This window comes from Trichosurus vulpecula, chromosome 4, assembly GCF_011100635.1.
Source record: "Trichosurus vulpecula isolate mTriVul1 chromosome 4, mTriVul1.pri, whole genome shotgun sequence".
Lineage (NCBI taxonomy): Eukaryota > Metazoa > Chordata > Mammalia > Diprotodontia > Phalangeridae > Trichosurus > Trichosurus vulpecula.
Genome location: NC_050576.1, coordinates 222544692 through 222560153, shown reverse-complemented (window position 1 = coordinate 222560153; position 15462 = coordinate 222544692). Strand labels below are relative to the sequence as shown.

At 42.0% G+C, this 15462-nt stretch overlaps 1 pseudogene; it reads left to right on the top strand.

Moving 5' to 3' along the window:
- Positions 1 to 14322: 14322 nt before the first annotated feature.
- LOC118849010 lies at positions 14323 to 15186 on the top strand (annotated as a pseudogene).
- The last annotated feature ends 276 nt before the right edge of the window (positions 15187 to 15462 follow it).

Genomic DNA, 15462 nt, shown 5'->3' with positions numbered 1-15462 from the left:
ATTGGGGGTACTCTCCATAAATTGGGGGTACAGCACCCGAAAGGGCTCAAACTTCAAGTACAATGGAAGTGAGGCGCATATGAAGACTATATGACAGAGGTAGCTCACAACTTCTTCTATTACAGGGCTTTGAAGTCCTTTATCTCTTCCTAGAGTTCTCATACAGCCCTCCTTAAGTGCAACATCTGTGCTTGGTGGGTTGTTCAGATGAATTCCCAGGGTCTGCTGATCTCCACAGCCCAACTCTGTAACTTCTGGTGACAAAGATAATATGCCTTGAAGCTACTTCTTCACCCAGGTGACTGTCTCTCTTCCAAATTGACTCTCCAGCTGATAAGATGGGTTTCTCCTTTTGGGGAAGAGAGGTCAAGAGAGAAGTCACCTCTTTGACTACTGCAAAATCCTCATCCACACTTGTGCTCAGCTCAATTATATTGTCTCAAGCTCTCCAACTACCTGACTCTCTTTCAAGGATCATTTGGGAATGCATCCATCTTTTGCCAGCCAATAGGGTGCTATTTCTCTAATTAAATCAAGGGCTTCACATTCTATTGTTGCCACCACTGTTATTTTGTGATGACATCCCGGTTTATCATTTTGTGATCAGATACTGGTGACTATATCAACCCTAAGGGATAAAGGGGGGATGGGAGACCAAATTCCTCCTTCACAAATGTAATGGTCAATCATGACTTCAGAACACTAATAATGAAACTTGTTCACCAGCTCTTGGTGGAAATGTAGATAAGGCATGCATTTTCAGATATGGCCAATGTGTAGATTTATTCTACTTAGCTTTCTACTTTAAAAGAAACAACGAGAAGGACCGAGGGTGAGAGAATTGGTCAGGGGAGAAGGAGTTGGTGGGTAGTGATATTGATGCAAAAAAACTCACCCTCATTAATGATTAAACATTAAGCCTCTAAAAAATATGCAGAAGAGAACAGAGACAAGTTCAGAAAGGGCAACAGACAAGGACAGCTTTATTGCTATCATGTTAAATTTCCTATATTACTTTAAAAACCACATATCTAAAGATAACTGTTTCCTATGCAATCTGTTGAACGGTTTATATGTTCATAATAAAAAAAGAATATTTTAAACAAATCTTAAAAATGTGTTTTTTTCCCATGTAAGCAATAGTTCTCTAACTCTGAGGAATGAAGCGCATGTATACAGAAGAGCAGCATGGAAAGAGTGCCCCACACAGTGCTAAAAAGTGGGTTCATCTTCCAACACTGCTACTTACTACCTACATGACCTTGGCCAAGTCACACAGCTTCTCTGGGCCTCAATTTCCTCATCAATAAAGTGAGGGATTTGGATCAGTGAGGTTCCTTCCAGCTCTGAATCCTATGATCTTACTCACTTTTCCTTGTGTGTAAGAGAGCCAGTCAACACTAACTCAGAAACAGCATCGTAGTGATGAATTGTAGAATCATATGAACATAAGGTTTCAGAACTGTAATGAATGGAAATCAGAGATCAACTGAGTCCAACCACTTCATGTTCCTAACGAAGAAGTTGAGGCCCAGTGAAGGAAGGAGACTTGATTAAGGACACAAAGGTAATGGTCAAGTGGGACAGAGAGTTTTCTATGGAGAATGTATCCCATAGAAAAAGCATGAAAGCTTTCTCTTCACTAAGATGAGACAACCTCTGCCCAAGGACAGGACAAATGTTTAGATAGTCAAGCCAATAAGTGGAATTCTGGGGGAGTGAATTCATATGGGTAAGACATTGGAGGAGGGTCTTCTAGTACTTCCCAATATCACATCAATAGAGACTTGAAAATTAGAGACAGGATGAATATGGAGCATGGCATAGTGCTATCAGTTGCCTTTTTTCATTTAAAAAGAAATCTTATTTCTATTAGCATCTTTTTTAAAAAAGAAATAATTTCTATTAGTATCTCTTTTTTTTTTGTACATCATGTTTTCTGAATAGATCCTTCTCTCCTTCCTTTATCTAGGCAGCCAGCCTTTTTAATGAAGATTTTAAAAAAGAAAGAGGGGAAGTACTTTGGAAAATCAACCGACATATAAATCATGTTTAATCATGTATGCAATAATCCATACCCATAGTTCCTCACCTCTGCATAGAGGAGTGGAAAGTTTGTCTGCCTTTTTTCACCGAATTGGAAAAATACAGGCAGACTAACTCACAGGCCACTGGGCAAATGCCCGAGTGCCCTTCGGAGATGTCTTAAATCAGGGATTGGTATTCTTTTCAACTGAAGACATGTAGCGGGAATGACTAATGCTTAAAGGCTTCCCTGGTAGGTTGATAAGGCAGAGAGAAAGAAAGTAAAAAAGAGAGAGAGGAAGAAAGAGATGGAGAGGGGGCACAGAGCAACCAGAATTTGCTATTGGATCATCCATGGTGTAAGTAGCTTGCCCTCTGTCACAAAATCCTTCATTTCTTTTGTCTCCTGTGTAGGTTGAGTAGCACTGGTTTCTTTTTTCTCCCTCCGTCTATCACCATAACTAGATTGCCTGTTTCACTGCCACCTTAGTTTTCCTATTCCTGAATCCTTCCTTTTTGCCTTTCTCCACCTCCCACTACTCCTTTCCTTTTTTCTCCTTTCCCTTCCCTGCCCCCATCTCCTCTCTTTCCAGTTTCCTAGTGTGGCAGGGCTCCTTTCAAAACTGTCTCTCAGAAATCCATGCTGATGGTATTTAGACATGCTCATCTTCCCTCCTGTTTTGCATGAATATCTGACCTTGGGCAGAGCTGCTTGGGCACACTGGCTGTATTGTGGGTACATTTAATCATCTGGAGCAGAGATGAAGCCTTAAGAAGCCACATAGACCCAATTCCCAGTCCGTAGCCCCTGGATGGTAATGAACTTGGGAGAAATAGGTAATCAATAAAGACCAAAAGACTCAGGCAGCTAAACCACTCTGTCAAGACCTTAATTACAATTGCAGAAATAAATTGGGGGTGGGGAGCCTTAGGTAGGGGGAAAAATATCCCACCAGTACCTAATCTTATTTATATTCCTGAGAGAGAGAGAGAGGGAGCTCTGAATTCTATAGAGAAGGTGTATGGTTTGCTAGGGTGAGTGTTTGCCTTCTGGGGAAAGGACAGGGAAGGTTTCTATGTGCACCCACCTGTTTATTCCTCCTCCAAACCCAGTCACAGAGTAGCAGATGGTAGAGGCCTGGGGATAAGACTGCGTTTTGATTTCCTAAACTTCCTCTAAAGCTAACTGGGGCAAAGAGGGTTTAGGAAAGGGTTATTTATCCTTCTTCAGTCTGGTAGCTCTGATAGATTCTAAGAAAACTGGCCATTCCCAAATTAGGGGATCTCTGAAAATCTAATCAAGTGTCAGGGCTGTGCCAGGGGTCAGGGTTTGTTTTATGTGGGCATCAGTGCTCTCATTGGCTCCTGGCTTTCTGGGGCCACCTCAGTAGATCAGAAAGGAGCTGGATAATTAGGGTAACACCACAGCAAAGCCAATCTCGGAAGCTCAGTTGCTAATACAGTTGCTAGGCTTCCAGTCTGAACTATTTTTCTGATGTAGCTATGTTAGGATAAAGTGGTGAGCAGGGTTGTTCAGCTTTTCTTACTCGCCTCCGTCCTGCTCCTAACATTGCCTGGACTGCCTCCCAGTATAAACATTTTTTTTTCTGCTCTGGGAGCTTGTAATGAATGAATCTACTAATTCTCCATCTTTGTCTCTCTGTCTCTACTTCTGTTTCTGTCTCTCTCTGTGTCTGTGTCTCTTTTTGTCTCTCTGTGTCTCTGTCTCTGTCTGTCTGTCTGTCTTTCCTTCTCTCTCTCTTTTTCAGCTCAGGGCCCCCAGTGCTCTGGCCATATGTCACATTTCCCTCAATGGCCTCCTCCCAACTACATTCCCAATATGTACAGCCAGATTAGCAAATGCCTATGATTGACACCTTTATCACAACTACTTGCTTTAAAGGAAAAAAACAAATGTTTAAAGCAGTGAGAAGTAAGCAAACTTTTAAGAAACAATTTTTTTCCATGATCAAAGGAAAAAAGCTTCAAAGCTCCCCTAAAAGAAGCCAAGGGGAGAAAGGAAATAATCACAAGATAGTTTCTGCCCTCAAAGAGTATATGCTATACTAATGAGGTCTGCCATCTGGAGGGGCTTCCATAACACAACATCCATCCAACACTTCTCATGTCCAATTGACCCACACAGCCTACTTCATTGAGCCCTGCTTCTTATTCTTCATAGTGACCCACCTGGTGACTTGCTGCTGCTTTCCTTCCTCCAGCTTTGTAGGGTCCTCCTTGATTGACATGGAAAGCTTGCTTATTTTAAGAGCCATAAGGGGTGTGGCCAATCTTTGCCAAGCCTATGCCAAACTACCCTTCCAATTCAATTAGGAAAACATTTTCATACCTTATAAAGTGACAACAGGGCAGTACACTTTTAAAAAAATTTGTTAGTTTTAGTATTGAAGTTATACATTAATACATTGTTACATCTATCTATCTCTTAACTTTGTGTGATTAACTCCACCTAACTGGAGGGAAGAGAATCAGTTTATCAGGAAGCATCCTAATCAGTTCCCCCCACTAAAAATAATATAGCAGGAAGACTACTGGCCTAGGTATTAGGAGATGATCTAAGTTAACTCCATCTCTCCGGGTATCAGTTTTCCCAGTCAAATGAGGGGACTGAAATAAATTATTTTAAATTCCTATTTAGCGCTAACATTCTGTGATTTCTGTTGATTCTCAACCATCATAAATTTATCATATTATGAGAAGCATATTCAAGCAGATTTTGGGGGGGATGGGGTGGGAGGGAGTGGAGTTGTGGTGGAAGTGAATCTATTGTCTTCTACTACAGATGATAAATATTCCAAAGGTACAGGTCTAGTTCTTCAGCCAATATGATAACCTCCTCTTCCAACATACCACCAATATTTGAGATACACTTTCTATTTTTGGTCTTATTAAGGCTAAAAGCCAAGAATGAATCCAAAAGGAAATGTCTTAGCAAATTCAGGTATACATTCTCCTCTCTTTAACTTTGTTCTTCCCCTTTCACCAATTACTTTCGGCAGTAAGCAGTCACAAATCAGTAGTTAGTTGGAATTCAACTTAATTCCATTCTACAAGCAACTATTAAATGCCTATTATATGCCAGGCATTGTGATAAGAGCTAGCATAAAAAAGATAAACATTAAGATTTAAGATAAAAAATAAAAACAAGAGTTTCTGCTCTCAAGGAGTATTGTTTTCTACTAAAGAAAGTTTAATTCCATTTTGTTTATCCAGTATTGAGTAACCATCTTGCTTGGATGGATAAGGAGGCAACACAGGGTGGTATAAAGAAAACTGGATTTAGAGTCAGATCATCTGGGTTCAAATATCAACTCTTCGACTTATTACCGGTGTCACTTGGGGCTAGTCTCTTCAGTCCTCTAGGCCTCCTTTTCCTAATTTGCTAGATTAGAAGGTTATACCCCATGACCTCTAAGATCCTATTTAGTTTGAAATCTATGGCCCACTGATCTGTAAGTGATCCTTCTACCAGTGAAGAATGTATCTGTTCTATGAAATTCTCACCAATGTCCTTCCACAAATTCTCCCCAGAGATGTACTCAACATGATCAAAGCCTTTCTTCTGTTAGGTGTTTTAATTATACCACATGGGTATTGCTGGGCAAAGATCACCCACTGAGTGTCAACATTTAAATGAATATTTAAATAGGCATTCTAGGAGCTCTGCGACTCTTAGCACTCAGTGCTCTCACTACAGAAGGGGAAAGACTGAGAATCATCAAATTGTTCTATATTTCATGGCTTGCTGTTGCCTCCAAATTGTTTTTGTTCAGTCATTTCAGCTGCATCTGACTCTTTGTGACCCCATTTGGGGTTTTCTCCACAAAGATACTGGAGCAATTTGCCATTTCTTTTTCCAGCTCATTTTACAGGTGAGGAAACTGAGGCAACCAGGATTAAGTGACTTGCCTAGGGTCACACAAGTAGTAAGTGTCTGAGGACAGATCTGAACTTGGGAAGATGAGCCTTCCTGACCTCCAGGCTGGGCACTCTATCCACTACTCCACCTAGCTGTGCCATTGCCTCTGAAAGCCCCTCATATCAGAGTCCTGATGAACTTCCCAACCTGATCCCAGGCCTATACTGGAAACTTTGCCAGCTTTATGTAAACTACCAGAGCTTACATATAGCTGGCAGGACTTTCAAAAAAAAATCTTCAAGCCACAGAAAGTCAATGCAGAAGGATGTTTGTGGAAAGAACCATCATGAGCCACAAAATGATTTCAGAATTTTCAGAACTGCCTGACTTTTTGTTTTTGTTTTTCCTCTTCCCTGAGAGTACTTAAAACATATTTTTAGGAGAAAAAAAGCACTGGTAAGGAGTAATCTTCTGGTGATTTTATATTCTCAGTCCTCTACCCTTCTCTTCTCCTTTCTACACTACAGGTTTCCTATCTCAAGCCCTTTCTACAGACTTGGGCATACAGAGAATGCTCAGCCCAGGTTGGAAGGCTATGGGCACCTGCAGCACAATACAATCTTGCAAACGAGTTCATGTACAGATAATTGAAAGTCATGTGAACCTGCGAATGCACTTAATTCTCTAAGTCTAGGAGGAGGTTTATTTCCAAATTGCTAGACAGAGCAGCAGGAATTGGGGTACAGCCTGTCTTTCTGTCTTCATCTCCCTTTCCTCCCAGGAAGCTATTTTACTTTAAGCTGAAACATTGTTAAATAACTAAAGAAGATAGAGGAGTGGGGGTAGGAAGGCCAATGGGATAGATGTGGTGCTAAAGCAGAGCTGGTTGACAGGGAGAGGCGACTGCCTGAAGTAACCTGCTGCTTCATTCACTGCAGGCTGCCTGACTGCCTCTGTGCTGGAATTTTCCAGTGCAGATAAATCTCCCCTGTGAGGCGGCAAGGTACAGAGCAGAAATGAATGAGGTGCCAATGCTGGCCTGTGTTTACTGCACAGATAAAATATTTACAGCTCCATCTTTGGTGTAAAATGTGACTCTTCCAGTCCTCAAGAAGGTCACTGGAATGTCAGTAGAATTTATGGGTGGTTTATAGCCCGTTTGTCCCAGAAAGCAAGGTGACAGGATTCTCTTCCTCTCCACACTATGCTCAGAGACATTCCGAGGGATGGGAAGAAAGGAGCACCTGGCTGAGAACCATCATTTCCCTCACGCCACAGCTCCCAAATCATGTTAATTTATGCTGTCCTTGAACCAGCATATGTTTGATTTGTTCCTTTATGTGAAGTAAACATAGATCACAGTAATACTGAGAAAAGAGGGGAGTGCCAGGGTCCACAGCAACGAAGACTAAGGAATAAAACTAGGAGTTAAGTTTCTGTTTATGCTGTTGTTGTGGATGATAATTTCTTGTAATATGATGCTTTACTTTGATGAAGGTAAGTATTGAACCATGGAGTAGATCATAGAATGTCAGCTGTCTCCTCAGGGGCTGGCTATAACTTGGTATCTAGAGCTAACCTTATCGCTATGTATTCCTGAAAATATAGTTCCCAAGTCCCCACTAATGTGCTTCCCATTAACAGTCATGCCAGTAGACACAATTAGTTCTTAGCAAAGATATTTATTAGGATGGTACGGTAAGAACGATAGGTACAAAATATTCCCCTTTTTGACTTAATTAGGAGAGGCATTTGTACCTGATAAAGGGATCAGTTAGTCTGACACTGATTAATATCCTAGGATGACATGGTTTTCTAATACTACATCAACTGAGGTGGATAAGAACTTCCTCCCTTACTAGTGCTGGATGGCACCATGGAGATCATGGAGTGTAAACACCATATTTTACAAATGAGAAAACAGACCCAGAGGGATTAAGTTCTAATCCTGATTTTGACACTTAGTAGCATGTGACCATAGGCAAGGCACTTAAATTTTCTAAGCCTCAATTCTCTCATTTGTTAAATGGGGGTATCAATATTTGTTTTTTTAAGATAGATTTTATTGATATCTTTTGTTTTTAATAACATCTTGATTGTCCTTTCTCTGTCCTTCCCAGAAAGCCACTTCCTATTAAAAAGAATTTTAAGAAAAAAGAAAAATTGTAAGAAAAGAAAAACAAATCCAGCAAACCTAATGAATATATTGGGGGGAAAATCAATTTTTTTATGTTATATGCATTGTTCCATATCTGTGTACCCCCTACCTCTGCAAAGTAGTCTTTTCATAATTCTTTTTGGGGCTGTGATAATAACAATATCTTTCCCCACACAATATGGATTAGGCTAGTTTTTCCCTAAAGGCAGTAAAATCTTTCCCTGGGACTTGATTGGCCAAGTGGGAGGGGAAGGGGGAGGGGCAAGGTCGTCACAGGAACTTCCTTGATGCAGTTCCCTAATAGCCTCCGGCTATATTGATGTGGCTCCCTGGTCACCTTAAAAATGGCCCATTCACATGGTATTGGTGTCTGTCAGTCTTGTTGGATATCCCAAGATCACACAAACCACCATGTCCTGCCCAGCTGAAGAGTTGAGGGAGGTTTTGTCTACTAGAGACAAGTGCTAGAGTAAATGTTGCTGAACATCCTTTCTATGGTGTGGCCAAGTAAGCTTTTTGTTGACTGATGAATGACTTATGACTGTTTAATTTCATCCCTGTATTGAACCTGAACCACCCCAGAGCTGGCCTGAGTCAGGCCTACTCTTATCATTTCACATAGTAAATGGGACAAGATGTCCTCATGGCTCACATCATGATTGCATTGGAAAAAAGGTCTGCAAATATAGAGAGTGGGGTGATTGGGTATTTGGATATGGCATAAGAGCCCTTTTGGAAGCATATGGGGAGTCCTCTTGAGCCCTCACAGCCATAGACTGGGGAAACAAATCCTTTGGAGAAGGGGCCAGCCATCCCCTCCAAATGACAACCAAATTCCATGTAGGCTAACCTAGCTACAGGACACCCTGAGGGAGAGACAGAAGGTGACATGACCCAGGTAAGTTAAGCTATCACCACCTCCTCTCACAAGCTGGTGGGGACAGACCTGGGCCCTGAGCCCCAGAGTCTTAACAATAGTAAATAGTAGTGTTCCCCATACCACCAGACCTGCTTCCAGCCCAGTTCCTGTAGCCATGATTAAGGGAAGGAATCGTTGTGGAAAAGGGGCCCACCTTCCTCATCACAGTTAGCAAAGACTGCTGGCTAACTGCCACTGAGAGACAGATGAACACAAGAGTACCACTCTTGCCCCAGACTACCTGCCCTGCTTCTGGTCCAGCCCTCGGGAGTATCACCCAGGGAAGCAGTTCCTTTGAGAAGGCTCCAGTCATCCTTACCAACTGCAGTCAAGTACCACATAACGGGAAGGCAGACCACCACCTCCTCGTCAACCCTGAACCCAAGAGCTTTTGGAATAGCAATGCTTCCAGCCCACTACCCACATCTCTATTGAGATACATGTCAAGGACTTTATTCATCAAGGTGGCACAGCAGATAAAGCACTAGACCTGGAGTCAGGAAGACCTGAGTTCAAATCCACTCTCAGATACTTATTAGCTGTGTGACCCTGGGCAAGTTACTTCACCTTTGTCTGCCTCAGTTTCTTCAAAGCTAAAATAGAGATGATAACAGTGGCTACCTTTCAGGGTTGCTGTGAGGATCAAATGAGACAATGTGTGTAGAGTGCTTGGCACAATGCCTGGCATAAAGGAGATGCTTAATAAGGGCTTGTTCCTTTTTCCCAAACCCAGGACCTTTCCCCCTGACTTGCAGCTGAAACCTTCCATATGTATTGTCTCACCCATTAAAATGTGAGCTCAACTATCTTACCTATCTATTTGTATCTCCAGCATAGTCCTTTGTACATAGCAAGCACTTAATAAATGCTTCATTCATTCATTCATTGAATGGAACTCAAGAGGTTAGCTTAATGAATGCTGGAGTAGTGGATCAATGAAGATAAAGAAAGTATTGGTTCCTATAATCTCTGGTTGTCATCAACTATTCTGTAAAGGTTGGACCATCAACATAATGAGAATGAAAGTGAATTGACCCAGCCCACTTAGCACAGAGCTCTCAGCTTCTGAGGATCATTCAGTGAAGACTAAGGGACCATCATTGGAGCTGGCCACTGTGTAAGTGAAGAGAGTTCTGTTGATAGCTGTAGGAAAGACAGGTCATAGCCAGGAACCCACAGGCCTGGGGGATGGCAGTAGCATATGCCCTGGAGGTTTCACTGCATCCTGCTGCAATTGGAGATAAAGAAGAATGAAAGGAGAAATGAGAAAGAGATTGTTTCAACAATCTGGCTAGCAGCTTCTGTGGGGGTGCAAGATCCACCCACAACCAGCACCCAGAAAGCTGCCAACAGCACAGGTTCTTTTGATCTGCTGAACTAAGGAAAACAAGGTTAAGGGGTTGGCAAGCTTACTTTAATTCAGTACACAAATATCATTCACTTAGTTCAGGGGAAAAATCCATCACCCTGAACTTCAGAACAAAATACAAACAAATTACAAATATCAACAGACAGACCCAATACCATTCATAGTTACCAACATCTAGGTTCAGCCTGGGAGCTCAGAACAAGGGCTGGCCCAGAGTCATGAGAGCCACCACTGCTGTGGCAGAGAGCTCCAAAGAACAGACAGCCATCCCCTGGTTTTTATATCTTTTTCAGCATCAGGGGTGAGTCACACATGTGACTCACCCACGTGACCTAGAAACATCACAAAGAGGCGACTTAAACCCACGTGGTCTAAAAGCCTCTGCTCTCCCAGACATGTAAACTAGGCCCTCCCTGGAGTTAGCCCCACCTTGGGCCCCATCTTAGTTGCCAATCCACACCCACTAAGGTTCCACACCTAATAGGGGTTTGGGCCTGAGGCTTAGCATCTAGTAAGACTCAATGAAATACACTGAATTACTCAAAAAAAAAAAAAACCAAAGGCCGTTTTGCTTACCAACACAGAGATCTGGTAACTTGTGGGGAAGGAGAAAGAGAGGCAGGGAGAAAAGCATTTCTATATTGCCTGCTAGGTGCCAGACACTGGGGCTAAGTAGTTTACAAATATCTCATTTGATCCTTACAACAACCTTGTGGGGCAGGTGCTGTCATTATCCTCATTCTAAAATCTAGAGGATTCTAAGCAGAGTCTGGAATAAGCTACTGAAACTTGCTTCCTTGTGATCAAACAAGGAAGCCCAGAGACTTATTGGATTCTTCAGGTGTTAGAGATCCCACAGTCCCCACCTGCATATTCTGATGGCCCCTATTTACCAAGGTACCAAGACAAGTATGACACTTTTAAGTGTGACCCAGAATAGGCTTTGGCCCTGAAAGATTTACAGCAAGCTGTCCAGCAATCTCTTCCCTTGGATGCTTCAGGGATCACATTTTTTGGAGGTCTCTGTCCGTAAAGACCAAGCTGAGAGAAATCTTTGGAAGGAAATGAGAAGTGCCCAGAATAAGTAACTGTTAGGCATGATCTCATTCCATCCCATCTTGTCCAACAGATTGCCCCCTCTATCCTCCCTAGTGTCTCAATATTTTTCAGTAGTTCCCTAAAAACATGCACATGTCTCCTCCACCCTCAAAGAAACCCAACCCAACTTGCTCCATCCATCTCCATTAGCTATAATCATATATCTCTCCTCCCTTTCATAACTAAAGTCCTGCAGAAATTCTTCCATTTACATTCTCTTTCTTCTTAATTCTCTGTATTGTTGCTTATGACCTCATCATTCGGTTGAAACTGTTCTCCCCAAAGTCACTAGTAATCTCTTAATTGCCAAATCTGATGCTTTTTCCTCAATCCTCATCCTTCTTGATCTCTTTTTAGCCTTAGACACTGCCCAGCAATCTCTTCTCCTTGATACTTCTCTTTAGGTTTTCATGACAGTACTCTCTCTTGGTTCTCCTTCTCACTGTTAGACCTCTCCTCATCAGTCTCCTTTGCTGGATCTTCATACAGGTCATGCCCATTAACCATAGATGGCACTAAGTCTTTGACTTCCCACCTCTGATCTTTTCCCTCTGTATTATTTCATTCAGCAATCTCATTCACTTAGTGATTTCATGGACTAAGTTATTTCTATGAACATCATTTTCAGATCTATTTCTCTAATCCTAATTTCCCTCCTGACTTCCAGCCTTACACCTCCAATTGCCTCTTGGACATCTTAAAAACATAGAGTCCAAAAATGGACATGCATTTTTCCCTCAAGCTTTCTGCTCTTTCTGTCTTTCCTAATGCTGCTGAGAGGGTCATTATACTCCCAGTCACCCATATTTGCAATCTAGTATTATCCTTGACTCTTCACCTTGTTACCATACACTAGGTGCCAGGCACTATGTTAAGCATTGAGGATACAAAAAAGACAAAAAACAATCCTGCTCTCAAGTAACTCAGAGTCTAATGGAGGAGACAACATACAAACAACTATGTACAAATAAGCCATATCCACGATAAATTAGAGATAATTACAGAAGAAAAGCACCAGCATTAGGGGAGATCAGAATAGACTTCCCGTAGAAGGTGAGATATCAGCAGCAAATTGAAAGGAGCCAGGGATGGCAAAAAGCAGAGATGAGGAAGGAAAGAATTCCAGGAATGGGGGAAAGCCAATGAAAAGGCATGTAGTTGGGAGATAGGGTGCTTTGTTTAAGGAACATCAAAATCAGTCACTGGATCACAGAATATCTGGAGGGGAGTAAGGTGCAAATAGATTGGGAATTGAGGAAGAGAGCATATTATGAAGGGCTTTAAAAGCCAAAAAGGATGTAAAAAATTTGATCCTGGAGGTAATAGGGAGCCAGTGGAGTTTTATTGACTAAGGAGTGATTTGGTAAGACTTCTGTTGTTAGAAGATTATTTTAATAGCTAAGTGGAGGATAGATTAGAGTATGATGAGAATTGAGGAAGTGGGACAAAAAAGGTTGTTTCAATAGTCTAAGAATGAGAGAATGATGACCTGCACCAGGATGGTGGCAGTATCAGAGGAGAAATGAGAAGTCCAAGACTTAATTGAAACCCAACCTTAGGTTTCTGTAGTATTCCACAGATGTTTCCATTCTCATTTAGAGATTGGATAACTGATCCAAGTTGGATTCAATGGGAAATTATTTACTGACGAGTACTATATGAATTTGTGACTCTCTGTATAAAGAATAACAAGCATGTAAAGTATGAGTCAAAATTGTCCAGACTAGACAAAAGACATCTTTGTAAAAGAAAGTGTGGTATCTAGGAAAAGTAATGTCAAGAAGAGGTTATTATTTAGGTTAGCTGGAAGATATTTTTAAGGGTCACTGCCAACCACTTGAATGACTATACTTACTTGAGTTGTGGGCTCCCCATACTTCTATGGTTTTAAGAGAGCTAGGGACATTTATCCTATAGCTCTGTTGCTTTCTGGGTGGTAATCTAGGGGCATGGTCTATGTGGATTTATCCAATTTCATGCATTGCAAACTTTGCCCTCTTCCTTTCCCCACTACATTTTAATTGGTCTCAATCATTTCATAATAGAATAGACCACACCATCATTTCTTAACTGTATAGAGTGCTTTAATTATTACCATAGGAGAAAAAGGAATAAAACCAAATATATTAAAATGGCTACTACATGCCCTGAAAGGAAATGATAGTTCTTTTCCAAAAATATTTGTTTTTGTTTAATTGTGTCTGACTCTTAATGAGCACATTTGGGGTTTTCTTGGCAAAGATACTTAGGGCAGTTCAATAGTGCAGCGGATAGAGTGCTGGCCCTGGAACCAGGAAGACTCATCTTCCTGAGTTTAAATCTGGCTTAAGACACTAGCCATGTGATCCTGGACAAGTCACTTAACTCTGGTTTCCAGGAGCTGGAGAAGGAAATGGCAAACCACACCGGTATCTTTGCCAAGAAAACCCCAGTTGAGGCTTCACTCCACTTCTCCTAGCTGAGGTCCATTTGGGTGTTGGTGCTACTTGTGTCATGGCCTCAGTTTGCCCCATTCTTCGGTGCTTAAGGAGTGACAGGGGCCTGGAGCCTTGTTAGTTTCAGCTTTCTGTCTGTGGTGGAGCTTCGGGCTGTGGATGGTCTCTTTACCCCTCTTTCCTCCATCCCCCCCCCATCCTCATGGAAACCCAGCTGTCTGTAGAGCCTCTGCATGAGAGCTGCTTGGGACTCTGCTAGTTCATCACTAGCTGCAGAATGTTCCCTTTTGACATCTTTGTCTTATCTGCATAACTTCCATAGACTTTCACCATGGGAATCAGAGTTCTAGATATCTATCTAGAGAAACACCTGGACCACAGTCTTTCATGGCATCATCCAAAGAGCCAGATGTGCCTTCTCTTGAGTGCAGTACAGGTGGGCTTCTAGGCAAGATGTCTTTGCCAATTGGAATGCATGTTGGACATTCAGTTATAATGATGTCCTGGAGGATCCCACACCAATGACTCTGCCTTAATCTGACATGTGCAGTAAGGTTCTGTGGAAAAAGCCAGTCATCCCAGACGGGAAGTACTAACAACTTTCCAAAGTTAAAGTAAGAGAAAATAGTTTCTCTGTAATCCCCTCAGCTTCCAGTGACCAAATGAACAAGACCCAGTGGTGAAGGCCAAGGTAGCACACATCATCATGAATTCTCTAATTACAAAACAGATACAAGAGAGCATCCAGCACTTTGAGAAGTAGGCAGGGCTGACAGACAGGGGATACACTCCCTATAAAGGCCTCACTACAGAAGAAACAAAGTACTACCATGTGGCAGAGTTCATAAACTGGAGTGACAAAATGGAGACATCACAAAAGAAGATAGACTGATTGCTTCAACACAGTCTTCTCAAAGTAGTACACCCCATTCTTCTCCCAAGCAAAACCCCAGATGCTGGTTTACTCATGCATCTTCTACCTCCTTACCTGGCTTAGATGTCAGCAGCATGGACTCTGGAAATGGCGATAGAGACAAACCGTCATCTGAAAAATGGAGTCTTTTTGGACTGAGAACCCTTCAGAAATCCGATTTGGGTTTCAGTGTCCAACCCTACAGAGGTACTCAGAAGCCATTACCAATGGAGCTCATTTGGGTTCAGGCTACTAGAATTGCAGACAACCCAGCAGCCTTCAAGCCACTGAAGATAGACCTTCCAGTGATGGAAGGAAAGAAACAACCTCCACAAACCCATAACATCAAACCAAGAGGCATGAATGTGTTGACTCCTACAGGGTTCTAAAGCTTCCTTTTCATATGAGCAAAGTTGTTTTCCTTGGTGAACCCACTGTTATGTAGAGGGAGTATATTAAACTTTTCTTCATGACTCCAGGCCTGACACTGCGCCAACTAGCTTCCCCTTTCAAAAATATGGGAAGCCCTTAATCTGTAGGCATGCAAAGGCTTGGAGGCCAGTTTCTTAGACTCAGACCTCCTAGTTAGGCACCCCCACTGGAAGCCAGCAAGCTTCCTTAGCTCTAGATCTAGAAAGTATCCCTGCTGTTGTTCCATTCTTAGC